The sequence below is a fragment of the Bos grunniens genome, chromosome 18 (assembly GCF_055505025.1).
Source record: "Bos grunniens cultivar Pamir isolate PY7600 chromosome 18, Bosgru_T2T1.0, whole genome shotgun sequence".
Lineage (NCBI taxonomy): Eukaryota > Metazoa > Chordata > Mammalia > Artiodactyla > Bovidae > Bos > Bos grunniens.
In genome coordinates, this window is record NC_141182.1 from 9,253,861 (window position 1) to 9,276,132 (window position 22,272).

Consider the following 22,272-nt stretch of genomic DNA (forward strand, 5'->3'; position numbering starts at 1 on the left):
CTCTCACTCTGGGGAAAGTCAGTCACTATGACATGAGGAAACTCATGTGAAGAAGAACAGGGGTCTCCTGCCAAAAGCAAGCACCAGTTTGCCAGCCATATGAGGGATCCACTTTGAAAGAAGGTTCTAAATCCCAGTATAATCCTGATTAAGCAGTGGAAGTGACAAATAGATTCAAGGGATTAGATCTGATAGAGTGGTTGAAGAAGTATGGACGGAGGTTCGTGACATTGTACAAGAGGCAGTGATCAAGACCATACCCAAGAAAAAGAAATGCAAAAAAGGCAAAATGGTTGTCTGAGGAGGTCTTATAAAGAGCTGAGAAAAGAAGAAAAGCTAAAGGCAAAGGAGAAAAGGAAAGGAGAAAAAGAAAGATATACCCATTTGAATGCAGAGTTCCAAAGAATAACACGGAGAGATGAGAAAGCCTTACTCAGTGATCAGTGCAAAGAAATAAAGGAAAACAATAGAATGTGGAAGACTAGAGATCTCTTCAAGAAAATTAGGGATTCCAAGGGAACATTTCATGCAACGATGGGCTCAATAAAGGACAGATAAAGATGGGCACAAAAAAGGACACAAACAGTATGGACCTAACAGAAGCAGAAGATACTAAGAAGAGATGGCAAGAATACACAGAAGAACTATACAATAAAGATCTTCATGACCCAGTGTGATCACTCACCTAGAGCCAGACATCCTGGAATGCGAAGTCAAGTGGGCCTTAGGAAGCATCACTAGGAACAAAGCTAGTGGAGGTGATGGAATTCCAGTTGAACTATTTCAAATCCTAAAAGATGATGCTGTGAAAGTGCTGCCCTCAATATGTCAGCAAATTTGGAAAACTCAGCAGTGGCCACAGGACTGGAAAAGGTCAGTTTTCATTCCAATCCCTAAGAAAGGCAATGCCAAAGAATGTTCAAACTACTACACTCATCTCACACGCTAGCAAAGTAATGCTCAAAATTCTCTGAGCCAGGCTTCAACAGTATGTGAACCGTGAATTTCCACATGTCCAAACTGGATTTAGAAAAAGCAGAGGAACCAGAGATCAAATTGTCAACATCCATTGGATCATAGAAAAAGCAAGAGAGTTCCAGAAAAACATCTACTTCTGCTTTATTGACTACGGCAAAACCTTTGAGTGTGCGGATCACAACAAACTGTGGAAAATTCTTAAAGAGATGGCAATATCAGACTACCTAACCTGCCTCCTGAGAAATCTATATGCAGGTTAAGAACCAACAGTTAGAACTGGACATGGAACAACAGACTGGTTCCAAATCGGTAAAAGAATACGTCAAGGCTGTCTGTAGTCACCCTGTTTATTTAACTTATATGCAGAGTACATCATGTGAAATGCCGAGCTGGATGAAGCACAAGCTAGAATCAAGATTGCAGAGAGAAATATCAATAACCTCAGATATGCAGATAACACCACCCTTATGGCAGGAAGCAAAAAGGAACTAAAGAGCCTCTTGAAAGTGAAAGAGGAGAGTGCAAAAGTTGGCTTAAAGCTCAACATTCAGAAAACTAAGATCATGGCATTTGGTCCCATGACTTCATGGCAAATAGATGGGTAAACAATGGAAACAGTGAGAGACTTTATTTTTTTGAGCTCCAAAATCACTGCAGATGGTGACTGCAGCCATGAAATTAAAAGACACTTGCTCCTTGGAAGAAAAGCTATGATCTACATAGACAGCATATTAGAAAGCATTACTTTGCCAAAAAGGTCCATCTAGTCAAAACTATGGTTTTTCCAGTAGTCATGTATGAATTGTGAGAGTTGGACTATAAAGAAAGCTGAGAGCCGAAGAATTGATGCTTTTGAACTGCGGTGTTGGAGAAGACTCTTGAGAGTCCCTTGGACTGCAAGGAGATCCAACCAGTCAATCCTAAGGGAAATCAGTCCTGAATATTCATTGGAAGGACTACTGCTGAAGGTGAAATTCCAATACTCTGGCCACCTGATATGAAGAACTGACTCCTTGGAAAAGACCCTGCTGCTGGGGAAGATTGATGCTGGGGAGGAGAAGGGGACGACAGAGGATGAGATGGTTGGATGGCATCACTGACTCAATGGACATGAATTCGAGTAAGCTCCAGGAGTTGGTGATAGACAGGGAAGCCTGGCGTGCTGCAGTCCATGGGGTCACAAAGAGTCAAATATGACTGAGCGACTGAACTGGACTAACTACTGAAGAATCCCAGTCAAGCCTTCAGATTACTGTAGTCCTGGTCTGTTTCTTGGCCCTAACAGAAATCCCCAAGTCAGAATTATCCAGCTAAGTTGCTCCTGAATTTCTAACCAATAGGAACTCTGAGTGATAATAAATGTTTAGTCTTATTTTAAGCCACTGAATTCTGGGGCAACAGTAGTTAACTAATACAGTGGTATGAACTTGGTGCCAGGGAGAGCTGCCAGTTGAAACTAGAAAAGCCAATTTTTGCTTTTAATATATAGAGTAAAAGCGGGGTCGGGGGGGAAGATTGATTTTTTTTTTTTTTAAAGAAAAATTTGTAGTTTATTTAAATCATGTTGCGGGAAGGAAAAGAGGAAAGTGCTCACCATTCAGAGGCCTTGGAATTCTGTATCCCAGATCCTTCACTTCGTCAAGTTTCAGGCTTAAGAAAGTCCATGAACACAACCAAAGGCCCCTGTGGATGTTGCCCTGTGGTCATCAGGAGAGGAGGGGTCTTGTGACATTGTGGGGAAAAGATGAAGTCTTGTGATTCTCAGCAGAGGAGAGGAAGGTGGCCCTTGCCATAAGTTAGCAAACTTCAAAAAGGCTTTTTGAAAAGCATACAGATGGCATGTCTTTGAAAGAAGTCACTATATTTGTCCAGTAGAACATGCAGGGTCTCTAAATGGGCTGTAGCATTTTTCCAAGAGAGTAAGACTTTGAAGATCTATAAAGGGGTCATGGTGGGGATCAAGCAGAGTAAAACACTCTAGCTCTCTTGTTAGTTGAGATTTTTCAATTTCAGAATATGTGACATGAAGTTCAGTTGACTGCGGATTGTCACCGCAGTCATTTGAGCATGAGACCACAAATAAAAGCCAGACCATAAGGATCAGGAGCTGGGCAGAGCTGGGGTAGCCAGGGTCAGGGCCAGGTCTGGGGGCCAAGTGAGAGGGACTTTACAGTTGTTACAGACGTGGCTGCTGCTCAGATATATTTAGAGGGACTTAAGCCTCTATGACTGGCATAAGCAGTTCCATATTCTGTCTAGAACTCTCCAATTTCTTTTCTAAAACTGGGGGGGAAAGGATGCTGCTGGTGCTTCCTTACTCCCAGGGTATGTAAGAAATGCATTGACTAGGCTAGGATGAGGCCACAGATGCAGGGCCATGAAGGAGTCTGGCCCTTGCCGTGAGAGACCCACCCCATACAGGAAGCCTAGGGTGTGGTTTTCACGTCCTTCAGAGAAGCCAGTTTTCTTCCCTCCCAGTTTATGTGCCTTGCCATCCAGACGGTATGTGAAGACTGGATGGAGGGCACTCGTCAAAGCTGATGACACTTAGAATTACTGTTATTTTCAAGACATTAAATCATGTCACCTTTTCCATAAGATGGGCTCTGGATAGTATTTTTTTCTGATTTAAAATAAAATGCAGCCAATTGAGGAAATAACATTAGAGAATTTTAAAAAGACAGTAATGTCTTCATCTGGGTGCTTAAAAATGTGGGTCATTTTATATCTCCTCTGGGTAAATGGCCACAAGAGAGGTATGGCCTAGTTAAGACTGATTTGGCTATAAAAGCCAAAATCCCACTTGAAATAAAATAAGCAAACCAAAGCAAAAGCAAACCCAAAAAATGAAAGAGAAAAAGAAAAGAAAGAGAAATTTACTGGACTTCCTGGTTCATTGATTTGACTTAGCTCCATCTTCCACTTTCGTGGTTCATATTCTCAAGAGAGAGAATTGAATTGGCAGGAGTGGCTTGGGATCCTTCCCAGGTAGTCAGGTAGAATTTTGGAGGGGGCCTACCCTTGTGGGTGGGGTAAGGTCATTATCAGACAGGCAGGCCATAGATTGGATGGACACTCCAGAATCTCCCTGCAAACTTCCCGCCTGGTGGGGGGCACTGGTTAGTTCATAAATGCACACCTGGAGGGGCTGTAAAGTGCGGTAAAGAAATACAAGGCTGCCTATAAAGTTGCCAGCTGAACAAAAAAAAGAGAGAGAAAAGGAAGGAGGAAGCTGGTGGAAAGAGAAAAGAGGAGGGGAGAGAGAATTAATTATGCAATAATGGTTATACAAAAAATATTTTTTTATTTATCTGATATGTATATTTAATTAAGCATCCTGTATTTTATCCAGCAATGCTACCCAAGGGTAATCCTTTTCTACTGGAGCTGTCATGAAGAAGGACTTGGGAGAATTTAAACTGAGCCTCAAAATAAAGTTTCCACACCCTGGGGCTGCTTGTGTCCATGTCCTCTTTGTTTTCTGTGCTCTGTTTTTATTTTCAAGAAAAGCAATCTACTGTAATGAAAAAGCAGAGAGCCTGGCTTTGTGATCTGGATCCGTCACTTAGGAACTGAAGGACGCTGGGCAAACCATGTGGTTTCCAGGCGCCTCCGTTTTCTCATCTAGAAACCAGGGAGAGCGTGCCTGTTTCAGAAGACAGCTTGGGAAGAAGTTTAGGCAGGTAGGATTAGCTAGGGGGATACCATCCACGTGGGGAGGGTATGGCAACCCACTCCAGTATTCTTGTCTGGAGAATCCACCTGGGCAGAGGAGCCTGGCAGGCTACAGTCCATAGGGTCACAAAGAGTCAGATACCACTGAAGCGACTTGGCACAGGACAGCACATACCATCCATCTCGCAGGTGCTCAGCTGCTATGCTCTTTCTCTTTCCATCCTCATGGGATGCATGGAAATACCAGTATCTATTACTATTCATTGAATTGCTTTAATCATTTATATGCCAGGTACAGGGTTGTGGGTTGTATAAGCATTGCCTCAGATAATTCAAGCAATGGTTGAATGAGAGAGCTACTATTTTCATTCTCAGTTTACTGATAATGAAACTGGCGCTCAGGTTGGTGCAAGAGGATGGACCAGAACTTCTAAAAGTCAGAACTTAGCTGTAAATCCAGGCCCATGGGTCTCCAGAGTGCATATTCTCTGCTTCCACTCAAATAATTTTGCTGTGCTCATAAAGCACACACCCCCTGGCATGGCATGTGTCGTGTCTGCAGTGTTGCATCTACTCACCGTCCAACCTCTCCTTTCAGTAATGTTCGTTGTGAGCTCACGCTGGCACAGGCTTCCTTTCTGGACACTGAGGATGCACTGATGATCAAGTCGAAGGCCTCCTTCATAGAGTTTCCATCCAGACTAGGGAACAGATAATAAACCCGTGGACAGACACAAGTAAGACACGGCATCGCACTGTGCTATGTGATATGAAGAAGACCAGGAATGAGAAGTGTAACCCGGGGTTAGGGAGTGGGAGAGAGAAATTGTGCGTGTTTATTTTTATTTGAAGATAATTGCTTTCCTGTGTTGCATTGGTTTCTACCAAACGTCAACCCGAGTCAGCCATAGGTTTACCCACGTCCCCTCACACTTGAACATCCCTCCCACCTCCCTCCCCATGCCACCCCTCTAGGTTGTTACTGAGCCCCACTTTGAGTTCCCTGAGTTGATCATAGATAAGAGTGTTTATGGAAGGTTTCTCTGAGGAGGTGAGCTGTGAGCCCAGATCTATAGAAAGCAAGAGGAGAAACGGGCAGAGGATGTGGCAAAGGTAAGTGCAGAGACAAGAGCAAGCTGGGGTGACTGTGCCGGAGCCCAGCGAGGAAGCTGGAGTGAAGCAGAGTGTGTGAAGGAGGGAGGCAGCGGGTGAGGTCAGGCCCTAGCCAGGAATTGGGGATTTTCTCCTCGGTGATGGAAGATGATCATTTGCTGGGGGGCTGTTGAGCCTGTGACCCGCGGCGCCCACCGCAGCTTCAGGAGAAAGGCCCCTGGCGCCGAGCAGCGGCTGCGTTGGCAGAAGGAAACCAATCATGCCACTTATCGCCCTGGTTGGAAAAGTAATTGCAGATACATGCGTAAAGGGCAGGGCAATCTTTTCTGCCAATTATGTGCCCTGCTATTAGGTGATTAGGAGCTGGTAAAGTCCCGGTGGGTGTGAGGGATTAGCAGCACAATTCTCTCTCCCGTCACCTCGGCATTTCGGCTTCTCTCCAGGGCGCCTTCTTCCCTCCCCAGGTGCCGGTCTCAGCTTGACCAGGTGCCTCTCCCAAATTATGTCCCCCCAGACACACTTGTCCTTTTCTATAAAAGGAAAAAAGCCCTGCCAGGGACTCCTATCAAACTGCAGTTGAAAAACAAAGTTAGGTCTGCCCGGCCAGGAGGTTGCAAACTTGTATTTACAGCAATATTTGGGAAGACTATTTGGTTCCAGGTGTTTCCAAAGTTGTTCACGGCCCAGACGGTGCTGGTCCTTGCTGCTCTTTTCACGCACATGCTGCCTTTCTTGTTTTATTTGGCTTTCATGCCTGTGTACATCTGCCCATTTCTTTGGGCCTTACTGATCCACCTGTCCCTTCATTTTTCAAGGCACTATTTAATTAAGCATGTATTTGCTGCCCAGCACAGCTATGCTCTTTGAAATAATAGCAAAGTCTAGTGGCTAAGAGCTTCAGGGTCCTGAATAGTCCTGAATTCAAATCCCAGCTCAGCTCCTTTGGGAATGCAGTAACCACATGGACCTGGAAGCCTGGGAGGAAGAAAGAAAGAGGGGCAGAGGAAAGGAAGAATGGAGCAGACACAGGGGAAGGGGACTCCCAAAAGTGTACCTTGAGAACCATGGCAAGAATACTGAAGTGGTTTGCCATTCCCTTCTCCAGGGGACTCCTTTTGTCAGAACTCTCCACCATGACCTGTCTGTCTTGGGTGGCCCTACATGACATGGCTCATAGTTTCATTGAGTTAGACAAGGCTGTGGTCCATGTGATCAGTTTGGTTAGTTTTCTATAATTGTGGTTTCCATTCTGTCTGTCCTCTGGTGGATAAGGATAAGAGGCTTGTGGAAGCTCCCTAATGGGAAGGACTGCCTGTGAGGGAACCGGGGTCTTGTTCTGATGGGCCGTGTTCAATAGATCTTTAATCCAATTTTCTGTTGATGGGTAGGGCTATGTTCCCTCCCTGTTGTTTGGCCTGAGGCCAACCTATGGTAGGGGTAATGACAACCTCCTTCAGAAGGGCTTATGCTAGTGCTGTTGTATTCGGTGTCAACCCACGCCTCCGCCGGAGACTGCTGGACACCCACAGCAAGCCTGGGTCAGTCTCCTGGGGGGTCACTGCTCCTTTCTCCTGGGTCCTGGTGCACACAAGGTTTTATTTGTGCCCTCCAAGAGTCTGTTTCCCAGTCCTGGGGAAGTTCTGTAATCAAGTCCCACTGGCCTCCAAGGTCAAATTCCCTGGGGGTTCTCAGGCCCTTTGCTGGATCCCCAGGTTGGGAAATCTGTTGTGGGCCCTAGATCTTTCATAACAGTGAAACTTTCATAACAGTGTGAGAACTTCTTTGGTATAATTGTTCTCCAGTTTGTGGGTTGTCTGCTCGGTGGCGCTATGGTGGGGCTAGTCTAACCCATTGTCTAACCTTCTCCAAGAGGGCTTATGCCACATGCTGGGCCTCCTAGGTCTGCTGCAGCCAAAGTCCCTGTCCTTGCGCCAGGCCACTGCTGACCCATGCCACCTAAGGAGATGCTCGAACGCACAAAGGCAGGTCTGGCTCAGTCTCTGTGGGGTCTCTGGGTCCTGGTGTGCACAAGGTTTTGTTTGAGCCCTCTGAGCATCTCTGGCAGGTAGGGGGTTTTGATTCTAAATGTGGTTTCACCCCTCCTACCATCTTGTTGGGGCTTCTCCTTTGACCTTGGACGTGGAGTATCTTTTTTTGGTGGGATCCAACATTCTCCTATAGATGGTTGTTCGCCAATGAGTTCTCACAGGAGAAGATGAGCACACATCCTTTTACTCTGCCATCTTGGGTATGCAGGTCAGAAGCAACAGTTAGAACCGGACATGGAACAACAGACTGGTTCCACCTTAGGAAAGGAGTACAATAAGGCTGTATATCGTCACCCTGCTTATTTAACTTATGCAGAGTACATCATGAGAAATGCCGGACTGGATGAAGCACAAGCTGGAATCAAGACTGCTGGGAGAAATCAATAACCTCAGACATGCAGATGACACCAACCTTATGGCAAAAAGTCAAGAGGAACTAAAGAGTCTCTTGATGAAAGTGAAAGAGGAGAGTGAAAAAGCTGGCTTAAAACTCAACATTCAAAAAACTAAGAAAATGGCATGTGGTCCCATCACTTCCTGGCAAATAGATGGGGAAACAATGGAAACGGTGACAGACTTTATTTTCTTGGGCTCCAAAATCACTGCAGATGGTACCTGCAGTCATGAAATTAAAAGACACTTGCTCCTCAGAAGAAAAGCTATAGCCAACCTAGACAGCGTGTTAAAAAACAGAGACATTGCTTTGCCAACAAAAGTCCATCTAGTCAAAGCTATGGTTTTTCCAGTAGTCATGTGTGGATGTGAGAGTTGGACCACAAAGAAAGCTGAGCACTGAAGAATTAAAGCTCTTGAACTGTGACTGGAGAGACTCTTGACAAAGAGTCAATCCTAATGGAAATCAATCCTGAATATACATTGGAAGGACTGATGCTAAAGCTGAAACTCCAATACTTTGGCCACTTGATGCAAAGAGCTGACTCATTGGTAAAAACTCTGATGCTGGGAAAGATTGAAGGCAAAAGGAGAGGAAGGCAACAGAGGATGAGATGGTTGGATGGCATTACCAACTTGATGGACATGAGTTTGAGTAAGCTCTGGGAGTTGGTGGTGGACAGGGACGCCTGTTGTGTTGCAGTCCATGGGGTCACAAAGAGTCGGACATGACTGAGTGACTGAACTGAACTGAAATGTGTACCTAAAGCAGTCCAGATGAGCTATCCTGTACTGAGGCTGTTGCACACCTCGGCTGGCTTAAGGGAGTAACTTAAACCAGACAGCTAGAGGTCAAGTGCTGGCTCTGCCCCTTGTTAGCTGCAGGACCCTGGGTAAGTGAAGCCTCTAACTCTCTGTGACTCACAGTTTCACCTCTAACAAGATCCAAATAATAGGATTTACCTCCTAGGATGGCTGGAAGGATTCACTGAGTACATGCATGCAAAATGCTTAGATGACACCCAGCACAGAGTAATTATGAAATATACATTGTTATGGAATTCTAAGTCTCTTCTCTTGTGCTTACTCCTCCTTTCCTGCCTGTGTTTCACCAGAGTACAGGTCAGTATTTATTTTATCTCACATTTTTTATGTTGTTTATTGGCTTCCCCCACCATCCGCGTCACTAGAATTCAATTTCCTTATCTGGGACTGTCATCTGTTTTGTTCATGACTGTATTCTATTTCCTGGAACAGTGTTTGGCCTGGGAAAGGGACACAATCAATTCTTTTTAATGGTTGAGAGAATGAATGGATAAATGAAAGAATTAAAGTCTTATTATCCTGTGGACCCTAATTGTATTCTTGATTAGTTCTTAGTAATAATGGGCTACCCACCTAATCTTTCAAAAATTGTGAGCATAGCAGTGGTGTTTTACGATAGTAATGGTGATATTAACTTTCTGAGGATTAAGGAGTATTATATCTGCAAGATACCGAGGGTATGTGCCTGCTAGTGACATTATTATTGCTTTGTATGGTGTACTTTCTCCTCCAGGACACCCGGGTACCCCCAAGGTTTCTGACCGTAAGGAACCTATGATTGATGTAACCGAGAGATAGGGCTGATCCAACCAGAACTGTGCAGTCTGGTTCTCTGGTTCTTTCCATCTTGAGGGCAAGATGTGGCCCTCACCATGTGGCCAGGCCCTGGAGCTAGAGCTCTTTGGTGGCGGCTCTCTGGAGTCAGTGAGAGCTTTACCATCTCCTGGCCGGTTACCACTGCTCAGTACACCTCATCTTAGATACCACAGAAGGGGCTGAGACTGAGACATTTAAAACTTCAGTGGTTGTCGTTGTCCAGTGCCTAAGTCCTGTCCAGCTCTTTGCGACCCCATGGACGGCAGCACGCCAGGCTTCCCTGTCCTCCACTATCTTCCAGAGTTTGCTCTCAAGTTCATGTCCATTGAGTTGGTGATGCCATCCAACTGTCTCATCCTCTGCTTCCCTTTTCCCCTTTTGCCTTCAATTTTTCCCAATATCAGGGTTTTTTCCCAGCGAGTCAGCTCTTTGCATCAGGTAGCCAAAGTATTGGAGCTTCAGTGGACAGTCCCTTAAACTGTACAGGTGCCCAGTTCCAAAACCTTGATGACCACTGTCTTCTCCTTCTCAAACTGCTGGGTGGTTGTGTGAGGCCCTTAAGTTCAGGCTGGTTTCATAGAACACGGGGATTGAAGGGATGGTCTGTGGAACAGCTAGCCCAACCCACTCATGAAAGAGGTCCTTGGAAGGAAAGTTATGACCAACCTAGATAGCATATTCAAAAGCAGAGACATTACTTTGCCAACAAAGGTCTGTCTAGTCAAGGCTATGGTTTTTCCTGTGGTCATGTATGGATGTGAGAGTTGGACCGTGAAGAAGGCTGAGCGCTGAAGAATTGATGCTTTTGAACTGTGGTGTTGGAGAAGACTCTTGAGAGTCCCTTGGACTGCAAGGAGATCCAACCAGTCCATTGTGAAGGAGATCAGCCCTGGGATTTCTTTGGAAGGAATGATGCTAAAGCTGAAACTCCAGTACTTTGGCCACCTCATGCGAAGAGTTGACTCATTGGAAAAGACTGATGCTAGGAGGGATTGGGGGCAGGAGGAGAAGGGGACGACAGAAGATGAGATGGCTGGATGGCATCACTGACTCGATGGACGTGAGTCTGAGTAAACTCCGGGAGTTGGTGATGGATAGGGAGGCCTGGTGTGCTTCGATTCATGGGGTCGCAAAGAGTCGGACACGACTGAGTGACGGAACTGAACTGAGGAGTTTTGCATGAGTAAAGTCCATTGTATAGCAAACTGTGAAGTAGAAACTCTCAGCAGCCCCTTTTGCTTAAGAGACATCCAAGATTTGTGAGGAGTTGGCATTTCTGCAAGGTGAGAGGCAGGGTCTGTCTCTTAATTAACATACAAAGAGAAACGGTTGACGAGCTGGTTAAGAGACGGTGTTCTGTAATTGAGGGGTCCAGATTCAAGCTCTTCGTCCACTACTTGTATGCCTTAGTTTACTCATTTGGACTAAGTAAGTGGAGGTAGAAATAGAACCAGCCTCTTAAATTATCATAAGTATTAAATAATCTGACACATAAAGAGTGCTTAAGGATTAGTCGCTCAGTCGTGTCTGACTTTTTGTGACCCCATGGACTGTAGCCCGCCAGGCTCCTCTGTCCATGGGATTCTCCAGGCAAAAATACTGGAGTAGGTTGCCATTTCCTCCTCCGGGGGACCTTCCCAACTGTACATAAAAGAGACTTCATTAATGTGCATTAGAGGATACCCCAGGTTAACTATCATAGAAAACTGTCTCTTGAGCCTTTAAATTCTATACCAATTCTACACCTCTAGTTGGCCGACTGTTTCTTTATTTAGGTTTTAAGGTGAATGACCTGGGGCTATTTGTTTCCATCAACCTGACTGCGAATCTAAAGGCACAGTTGAAATGTCTATTTTTCTTGCCATCCTCAGAAGAGATTGCTGCGGATCTACTCTACGATTCTCATTCTTTTCAGCTTACAATACAAATAGCTTATTATTTTTTGCAACCTATGTCTTATAATAAAGCAGTGCTGAAAAATTAAATAGAAGAATGTTCAGTTGCCATATAGGCTATGAAAATGATTTGCTGGTGGTGATTTTTAAGCTTGATTCTAAATAGATTTATGAAGAATGGCACTTGGAAGACGTGGTTCAAATTTTGCTATTTAAAGAGTGCTTAGACCAGTGAACTATCACTATTATCAATGAAAGTTAGCTACTAATTAATTATAGTTATAAGAAATAATTAAATAAAAATAAAAGGTATTTCAAATACATAAAATAAGTAATAATAAAATAGTAAAATTTTAAATAAAACAATTCTCGATTAATGCTACTTTTCTTTAATTATTCCCACCACGCAGCTTAGAACTTGGCAGATGGCAAGAGCTCAATTGGTGATGAGTTAAGTTAGCTTGCCTAGAAAGTGACAGAATGGAACTTAAACCTTGCGTATCTGACGCCAAAGGCTGTGCTTATTAACAAGCAAGAAAACTGAGGCTTGGAGAGAACTGACGTATTCCCTGCTGAGGCACAGGTAGGCCGTGGAGACTGGCGTAGGATTCAGATGCGTGGACTCCCTGTTCAGTGCTTTCCCTTCTATCCACCCATCCCCACCCTCCGGCACAGGTTTGTCTGTCATCGGTCACCAGTAAGAGGGGATAATCATATTTCGTAAAGAGCCACTTAAGATATTCAAGTGTTTAACAACAAGAACAACAACAACAACAAAAAAACAAAACATGAGTGTGAAGTACTCGGAAGAGTGCTTGGCACTTAACAAAGATCCCAGCTCCTAAGAATATCAAATGTGCATGTATCAATATATAGATATTCTTTTGAAGTGTGTTGGCACTGGGCTTTTTGAGGATGTAGGTGTGAATCAGACTTGGTTCCTTACCTTAAGAAGCTGGTAGTCCAGTGAGGGACCCCAGTAAATTAATTATGACATGGTCTAAGTACAATGAACTCAGCCTGGGTAGATCTGAGGCGACTTCCTGGAGGAAGCGGCATTTGAGAGGATTGGTCCTTAACGATGAGCTATGACCCAGCACGTGGACCTAGGCCAGCACAAGAGAAATCCAAGGAAGCAACACATGCAGAGGCCCTGTGGGATGCAGTAGCCTTGCAGGAGGTGCGGTAGAACGTTCTGTATGGCTGGTGCCTGAGTCATGCTGGGGAGATAAAGCAGAGCAGCCTGGTGGAATTGTTATGTATGACGCTGAATGCCAAGTTAGGGCTTTGGAACTGAAGGCAGTGGGGAGTCACCGAAGGTTTTATGTGTATACCAGGAACAGATACAGGAACAAAAGCCAAGAACAAAGCTGCTGTCATTCACTGCTAAGTAAAATAATGCCTAGTTCATACTAGATGCTTGATGCTGCTGCTGCTGCTGCTGCTAAGTCGCTTCAGTCGTGTCCGACTCTGTGCGACCCCATAGACGGCAGCCCACTAGGCTCCTCTGTCCCTGGGATTCTCCAGGCAAGAACACTGGAGTGGGTTGCCATTTCCTTCTCCAATGCATGAAAGTGAAAAGTGAAAGTGAAGTTGCTCAGTCGTATCTGACTCTTAGCGACCCTATGGACTGGAGCCTATCAGGCTCCTCCGTCCATGGGACTCTCCAGGCAAGAGTACTGGAGTGGGGTGCCATTGCCTTCTCCGAGATGCTTGATACTCATGCTTTAATTGGAAGTCAGATGGGGAGTTGGAAGAGTCTCGCAATCTAGGGATCAATTACTTACCTTGATTCCAGAAAAATAATCCTATTTTATTTTCCTTTTTTACTATATCTTGCATTATCAAAATAACTGCCAAATGAGTGAGTGAACAAAGAAATGAATAAATAGTTGTCCTATTCTACTTTCCACATAAAGAGAGGCATGATTCACGGGCATAGAAGGCCTGTTAGCTGGGACCAATTAAGTTAGGGAAGTCCTAAAATAAATAACCCTTTGGCCCCCAGGGAATAATAACTGGATCATGAGCATCTTCTGGGAATTTGTGAAGACTTGCCTCTTCCCCCTTCAGGCTCCATGAGAAGCAATGAGAATTCTTTGTCTTCTCTTTTGACATTCTGTGGTCTTCAGAGTTTCCGGGGGACAACGAGTGAATCAGTAGATTCATTACGTGCACAGGAACCTGGCACTTTGAAAGGCTTTAGATGAATTCCTGACCTGCGAAGTAAGAGAAAATAGCGTGAAAATACTCTCCCACGTCATCCTCAAGTGTCCCGTCAGCCTCAGAGTTTTCTTCTCTTCACCCTTGGGAAAACCGGTTCCTGAGTTCACCTAGCGGGGCACCTTGTTCTTTGCAAAGAGGATAGACAGTAGTTTAATTGGTTCACTCCCAGGGCCCCTGGATCCTTGACCTCATGGTTTACACAACATAAGACTGAGGTGTGCGCACCTAATCCTGACCACATTTTTGCACAGTGCTTCTCCAGCAGCGTTCTGCAGTCTTCAGCCATTGGACTCTGCGTGGTACTCCTAAGAGATTAATGCATCTGGAGATCCATTGGTCCATCTGTTCTCATTGGCCATAGATCATGTGCTCATTCATTTCTTTAAAAGAAAGAAAGAAAGAAGATTATTGAGTGCCTGCCTGTCATGGACCAGGCCTAGTTCTAGGTCCTGGAGTACCATGATCCATAAACAGATATTTAGTTATCATCATGAAACTCATACTGTAGTGAGGGAAACAAACATAGAAAGGAGTGGACAATAAAATGAAATAATGACAAAGGATGGGAATAAATAAGGAAATGAACTGATGAGGGATGGCTTCTCCTCTGAGGAGGTGATGCATAAACAGATTGTAGGAGGATGAACAACCTGGAAGTAGAGGAAAGAACATTCCAGAAAGAGAGACTAGAATGTGCGAAGGCTCAGGTGTAGGGAAAAGCTTGGCCTGCCTGATGACTGAGGGACGAGCAGGGTGCAGTGAGCAAGGGGACAGTGCAAACAGGATGAATTTGGAGACGGAGACAGAGGAGAGCTTTGCAAGTCCTTAGGGGCTGTGACCAATTTCCCTTTTCTGTCATGTGCTAGGAGAGAATTTTGTAATTCAAGACATACTCACTTTTGAATTTTATGCAATAGAAACAGTAGACAAAACGTCCATGTGGAGTTTGGGGACTGAACGGGGACACACAGTGGGCCAACAGTTTGAGAGCCGCTGCTCTGGGCGATGGCTGCTGATACTAGAGGTGCATTGTTTGGTAGTTTGCTGCAATAATTTTGAGAATGAAAACAACAGATGTGCAGGCTGAGCAGGCCCTCTCCTGCGCACGTGCACTGTTCTATCGATGCAGCCCACTCGCGTGTACTCAGTGTCTACTCAGAGCCAGACGGTGTGTGGCCAAGGGAGGTTCACGGGAGAAAAAGACAGATGTCATCCCTGACATCATGGAAATCGCACGCTGGCCATTTGAACTCCATAAAAGCTCAGCTTAAGAAACAAAAAAGAGTGTTGGATTTGCCTTTTCTGGTTCTCATTTGATTAACTTCCGGCAGCTGTCACACATTCAGAATCATTAAAATATAGTTCTCTGTGCTTAACTTGCTTCCACAGATTAACTTTCCTCAGCTCATTATGGTGGCCTTGACCTCGGTCTATTCATAAAAGACCACAAAAACCATTAACCGGGTGGGTTGCTCTTTCTAGGAGCAGCACAATTTTATCTACTAGAGGCATTGGCAGATTTGGATTGCATTGTAAATAAATTTATCCACTACAAACACTCAGGGATCTGCCTTTCATTGTAAATAAAATTTCACAAGTAATTGTTAAGTGATGGCCTCACAATTATACTGGCACAAGAAAACCAGCCAGAGACAGATTCAGTGGCTTTGCAGTAAATATTCAAATAGGAGCCTAGGGTTTTGCAAAGAAACAGCCGACATGGATTAGGCAGGTTGACAGAGAGGACTATTTGGTGAGTTGAGAAATCATGAAGGGCTTGGAATTATAAACACGAAACATCGGTCATACTGTGTAAATGTTTATGCTCTTAAATTTAAGTATTCACCTCTTAGCCCAGGGGTCCTCAACCTCTAGGATCTAATGCCTGATGATCCGAGGTGGAGCTGATGTAATAATTATAGAAAATAAAGTGCAAAATAAATGTAATGCACTTGAATCATTCCAAAAGCATCCTCTCCCTCCTAGTTCATGGAAAAATTGTCTTCCAGGAAACCAGTCCCTGGTGCCTAAAAGCTTGGGGGCCACAGATTTAGCCCATTTCCTGAGCTGCACATAGTCTCAAGAAGAGGGTTCCTTTATGTATCAGTCAGCTGTTGCTGGATAACAAACACACACACACTATGGCATGCAGTAGTAAGCGTTAATTCCTTTGGATCCATAGGTTGGTTGGGATTTGGCTAATCTAAGCTAGACTCTGCTTCTCACTGAAGATCTGTGGATGGGTGGGGGTGGCTGAGCGTCGTCTGTTTCTTGTTCTCCTTGAACCAGTTGGATAGCCAGGGTATGCTCTTTTCATGGGGATGGCACAGGTGTACGTGAGCAAGCAGAAACACATGAGAGCCCTTAAGATCTAGACTCAGATCTGCACACTGCCACCATCACCTTGTTCTGTTAGCCGAAGCAAGCCATATGGTCAAGCCCAAAGTCAGCAGTGAGGGAGTTAACGCCACCATTAATGAGGCATGGATTAGATGCAGGGAAGGGCAAAGAATTGGAGCTCAAAGGAATCGCCTGTAATATAATAAGTATGTTTCATTCATCTATCATTGTCTACGTTTCTTTTAGGTGCCAGACACTGCCAGGCAGCAGGAGAGATGGTCATGTAATATTCCTGCATCCCTCACTGGTTAAAAAAATTTAAGAAAGAGAATTCTGGCTCTTTTATATGGTTTTTATAATAGTTTTCTAAGAAGTCTCGCTCCCTTAGTTATGGCCTCAATGCAATCCATCCTCCACTGTGGCCAAAACGAACTTCTTAAAACGTAGATGAGATGTTGAACTGTCCCTTTAAGCAGTTTGGGTGATTTCCCTTCACCAGTAGGATACAGTGCAACCTCCAGATGTTGACATTTAAGCTGATCCTAACCTGAACCCCCAAACTGACCACACTTGCCTTCTGCCATCCCTTTGGTCATCAGCCTCTCCCTCCAAGTATCCCCTCTTCCTTATCCCTGCTTGGGACCACAGGCAGGTGGTGGGTGGGGGCCAGGGTCCATGGTATCACTGGAAGGCATCTTGCTGAATGCACACTAAGCATTATCTGTCAGTTATAAATAATGCCCCCACTGGCCAGCTCCCACCCCACACAAACACGGCCATTTGCGATTTTGCCTAGAAGAGATGGTGAAGAAGAAACTTCAAATTAAGTTAGAGGGAGGTGTTGAATTGGAGCTGCCTTATGCTATTATTTAGTTTCTCATCAACAGGTACAAAAAGGACAGCTTTTGCCACGTAGAGACTATACTGGTTTCATTGTTCAGTGGAAACCAACCACAGAGGAGCCCTTGGCTCTCCTTAAAGACCTCCCGAGCCCCCAGAGTTCTGGCTACGTTGCCTCTCTCAGCACCTCCTGCAGCACATTGTAATAGAATGATGTCTTTCTCTCTGTGAGTCATATTTTCTGAAGCACACAAACCATGCTTTTTCATTTCTTCCCTGTTGCCTAGCTCAGTGGCTAATATGCAGTAGGCACTTTATGTGATTTCTTGAATGAATGAATGAATCTATGTGAGTGAGTGCTGGAGAATTCTCTAGAGGAGTGATTCTCCAACTATGCATATGAAAAGCTTGTAAAACAGAGATTTCTGGACTCTACCCCACCTTTTTTTTTTTTTTTTTTTAATTAGTACATCTGGAGTGAGGCCTGAGAATTTTCATTTCTAACGAGTTCTTAGGTGATGCTGATGCTCCCAGTCTAGGGGCCACAATTTGAAAACTGCAGCTTTACCATACTGATGCTGAGATGATTCTCTGTAGAAATAACCCCAGTCACTAATTTTGGGTAAGGGAGACACCTAGAGGGGGGTTTTAACAGCTTCTAGTTCACAGGATGAAACTGGCAGCTGAATGTCCAATTTCTCTGTTGATACCAAGCCCCCTTTAGGAATGGAGTCCTAAAGACAAGTCAGTTGAACTGAGATCGCCTAAAAGTCACTTCCTGTTTTATCTCTTGTGCTAACGTGGAAGTCATGATAGTACTAAGTGCATTCAGAGGACACGGTAATAGTGCCATACCTCAAAAGCCAAAGGAGTATTTTCTGTCAAATTCTTAGATGTCTAGGCTCTTCATACATACACTGAGGAAATTCAGAAAGCTGTCTCACCCCAGGTGTCCTTCACTGAAGATCCCCAGGCACCTAGCTGTCCACCCTAGTCTCTGTGGAACATTCCTTTCTTCATCTAATCCTACTGTAGACCATCATAAGAGGAACTTGCCTTGTCATAGGCTGAATTAGGTGGCTAAGTGACAGTGAAGATTGTCAAAGTCATAGGATGCTTTCTGTGTGGGAGGACTGAACTGTACATCAGAAAGTATGTCTGGTAGGACAGTGCATGTAGGGGAGGTTCATATCAACAGCACTATCCTCAGTACAGAAGCTAGGTAATGCACCTTCTCAACAAAAATCATTTGAGCACCTACTATGTGCCAGACTCTGTTCTGGAAGCTGAGCACACAGCAGCAAAAGACAGACACAGGACTTATATTCCAGAGGGATACACAGATGAAAAAAAGCAAATGTGATAATTGGTTAGCTATTGCTGTGTAATAAACCATCCCCTGATTTAGAGCGATTATTTCTTTTTAGTTCATATAACTGTAGGCCAGCTGATCTGGAGGGGCTCTGCTACACTTGCTCAAGCATCTCTGGCTCCATGGGGGTGTTCTCTTCTCTTACGACCAGTGAGCTTGCCCATGAATGTGCCTTCGAAGGCATTGGCAGAGGCCCCGGCAAGCAGCAGCTGAAATGTACAGGGTCTCTTGGGGCTTTGACTTATAGATGGCCCTCCATCACTTCTGCCACATTCCATTGGTCACATCATGTTCATGTGGCCAAACCTGAAGTCAAGGGGTAAAGGTTATCAGGGCAGTTGGAGTGAGTAATTAAGACAATAGTGCATGTGTCCGTCTACAGTCTAAGGTCAAGTAACATAAAGGAAGAAACAGCAGGTTCACGGCTCGCGAGCAGTCGGGTGTGCTTTTGGGTGGCCAGGTGTGGTGGAGGGCGTGTTGTCATCACTCTGGTATTTTTAGCAGGCCATCCCATTGGGAGGCGGATAGCATCAACATCACGCTGTGTCACAAGGCTGTTCAGGATGGGCTTCTCTTCCCGCTGTCCGAGTATATCCCAGTGACCAAGGGCTCCTGGCACACCAAATTAGGTCTATTTGGTTTATCAGTGTCTATGCAAATGCCTCATCACAGCAGCATATTCAAAGATACCACAGTTTGAACAAGTTATCTCTGCTGGACGATACACCAGTTGCCTCCTTTCTGTATACACATACACAAGGACCTGTACACAAAAGACACAAGCACTACACCTACCCATATGGCCACCTCCACACACACAGGAAGGACGTCTTTGTTGTGTCAGTCAACGAGATGAAACAGTCTCAACCCCTAGCATCTCAGGAGACAGATGCTGACTGTTGGATGATTCCATCAGCTCCAAAGCCAGAATGAGGTGCCCAGAAAAGGAGTGTGAGCTTGGAATGTGTCTGAATAATGCAGACCAAGCTTCTGGGGAGCCCACAGCTGCAAAAATTGTCAGGGGTTGGTGGGGGCTGGGGTGGGATGCGATAGAGTCAGGGTAGGAAGTGGTGGTTTTCAGCTCCGGTATTTACTTGCCAGCATCAATCTATCAGTTAAAAGACTCATTAGGGAGCTGAAGGGAAAACAAGACAAAACAAACAAACAAAACTGGATTTCTTCAGATGCCTCTAATCATTGGAGTGAAATGATTTTTCTTCTATGTTTGTTGAACAAAACTTGGTATCTTTTGTTTTTTAGCAAAATGCACATTCTCTGAGAGTAGAAGGGAGTAGGGGATAGAGGGGGGAAGTGACATCAATTTTTCTATCAGTCCTTGGAGTGTTATGTTATTATTCCCATTTTATTGATGAAGAAACTGAGGTTCAGGGAGTAAAGGCAGCTTGCCCAGTATAAATAAAGTCTGGAGATTCCAATCCAGGTTTCATTTTGTGGACCGATCTTTTTGGCTTCCTAGCCGCTGTGAGTTTCTAGAGGTGAGCCTCAAGGCCTGAAAAGACTCTTGAAGTTAACTCTCCTCAGCCCCCATAATCCGCCCTGTGGGGACTGAGACAGAAGGGAGTGGAGACTGGCCCGTGGGGTACACTCAACTGAAATCAAATGGGGTTGGCTGGAGCCACTCTGCCTTCCAGTAGAACCGCTCAGGACAAAAGCCCAGGACTCTGGGTGAACGCTGGCACAGGTCCTGGCCTGTGACAGGACGAGCAGGCCTTCAGCCAGGTGAATCTACATCTGTTCTCACTGGTCTCATCAGGCGCATGAGGTCAGCAGCAGCCTGGGAATCATGACCTCGGGTTGCCTGTTACGGGTCACACCTTAGTTTTATGTAGACGTGACAAAGTTGAGGACAGACTGGAACATGGTCCTTGGCCAAACCAAGCTCTCTGACAGATTATTCCCCTCCTTGGGGAACAGCTGACAATTGGCCCACTGGAGGCACCATGGCGCAGCCCTCTGACTCTCTTAGGCTCATCACGAAAAAGCTGCTCTAGCCTCAGAGCTCTCCTGGGGTTGGCTGAGGCCTCTGCTGCAACTGCAGTCATCCACCTCGCCCTCTGTCAGTCTTGCTTCCCTCCTTCTTGCAGTGGTGGTAAGAACATTCCCCCGTAAGCCGCCTGCACAAATATTCATCTCAGTCCCTATTCCAGGGAAACCAACCTGCCTCACACTGGTGATTAAGTGCTCCAGCCTTGAAGTGACACCTGTCACTTTTGCTCCCAGCTCATTGGCTAGACTAGTCACACAGCCCCATGTAAGCACAAGGGGGCCGGCAAGTGCCACCCTGCAAAAAAGGGGGAAAGCTGGAGCTGTTTGGTGAGGAGCAGTAAGAGAGATGGGGTGGGAAGACCACAGAAAGGGCCAGCAGAACAAGAAAATCAGCAGTGCTGCTTTGTACCTTGGACACACCCTCCCCTTAGTGTGCTTCCCTGCCCAAGTGGCTGCGTGTGGAAAAGTGGCTGCAACATCATCCTTCTGCCCTCTTTATCCCTTGTCATGGTTGATCATCTCCCAAGCTGCCCTCTTCTCTGTCTCTGTGTCTGCTGAATCCATGGGCTCAACCTAGGAGCCTTCCCTGGAATGGATAAAAATTAGGGTACTCTAGGATGCTTTGATCTGAAGTCTGTCTCACTTCAGAGTACTCCATTTTACTCCTATTGGTGGGTAACCTGGGGAGGCATCTCCACACATGTGGGTGCCCAGCTGGGACAATCAGATCAGCTGTCCAAGGCTGACTGCGCTTCTCAGAGACTCGGAGGTGGGTGCCTAAAGAGAGCAGTGGAAAGCTGAAGAGATTGGAAGCAGCAGCAGCCACCACCTTTCTTGGGCTTTTCTGGGGGGTATTTGACCAACATTGCCATCTCTTGGACCAGCGTTGGCCAATGCAGCTGGGTGGTCAGATGGCACTGCGTCTTGATCAGTGACCTTGGGACCACGTGAGATGACCTTGCGACTGAACTGCTGACAATGAAGAAATTTTTAAAAGGGCATCAGTTTACACTTATTGAGTGGTTATTTTGTCACTTAATCCTTAACAAACTTATGAGTTCAGTACAATTTATGTTTCATTTAACCAGTGGACAAACAGAGGCACATAGAGTGGGAAAATCCAGTGGCAGAGCTGGAGGTCAAACTTTGAAAATGTCACTCCAGATTTTTCACCCCACCCCACCCTCTGCTACTTCTTGATTAAGTCTAGACATCTATTTAATGCCCTTATGACTGTCTCCATGTTTCAGGGCCTGTGTCAGACTTGGGGAATACAGCCCAGCCCGCTAGATCTCAGCATGGTCCATTGCTCAGCATGCTGCTATATTAGATGTCACAGGCAATGGCACCCACTCCAGCACTCTTGCCTGGAAAATCCCATGGACAGAGGAGCCTGGTGCGCTGCAGTCCATGGGGTCGCTAAGAGTCAGATACGACTGAGCGATTTCACTTTCACTTTTCACTTTCATGCATTGGAGAAGGAAATGGCAACCCACTCCAGTGTTCTTGCCTGGAGAATCCCAGGGACCGGGGAGCCTGGTGGGCTGCCATCTATGGGGTCGCACAGAGTCGGACATGACTGAAGCAACTCAGCAGCAGCAGCATACATTTAGTCCAATTTTTAGAGTCAGGGAAATTCTGTCAGAAGGTATTTGTTTACTTACACATAAAAGAACTAGTAGTCTTATATGTAGTCTACATATTTCCCTTGTTGCTTTGGCCACTGGGGATCTCAGATCCAAAC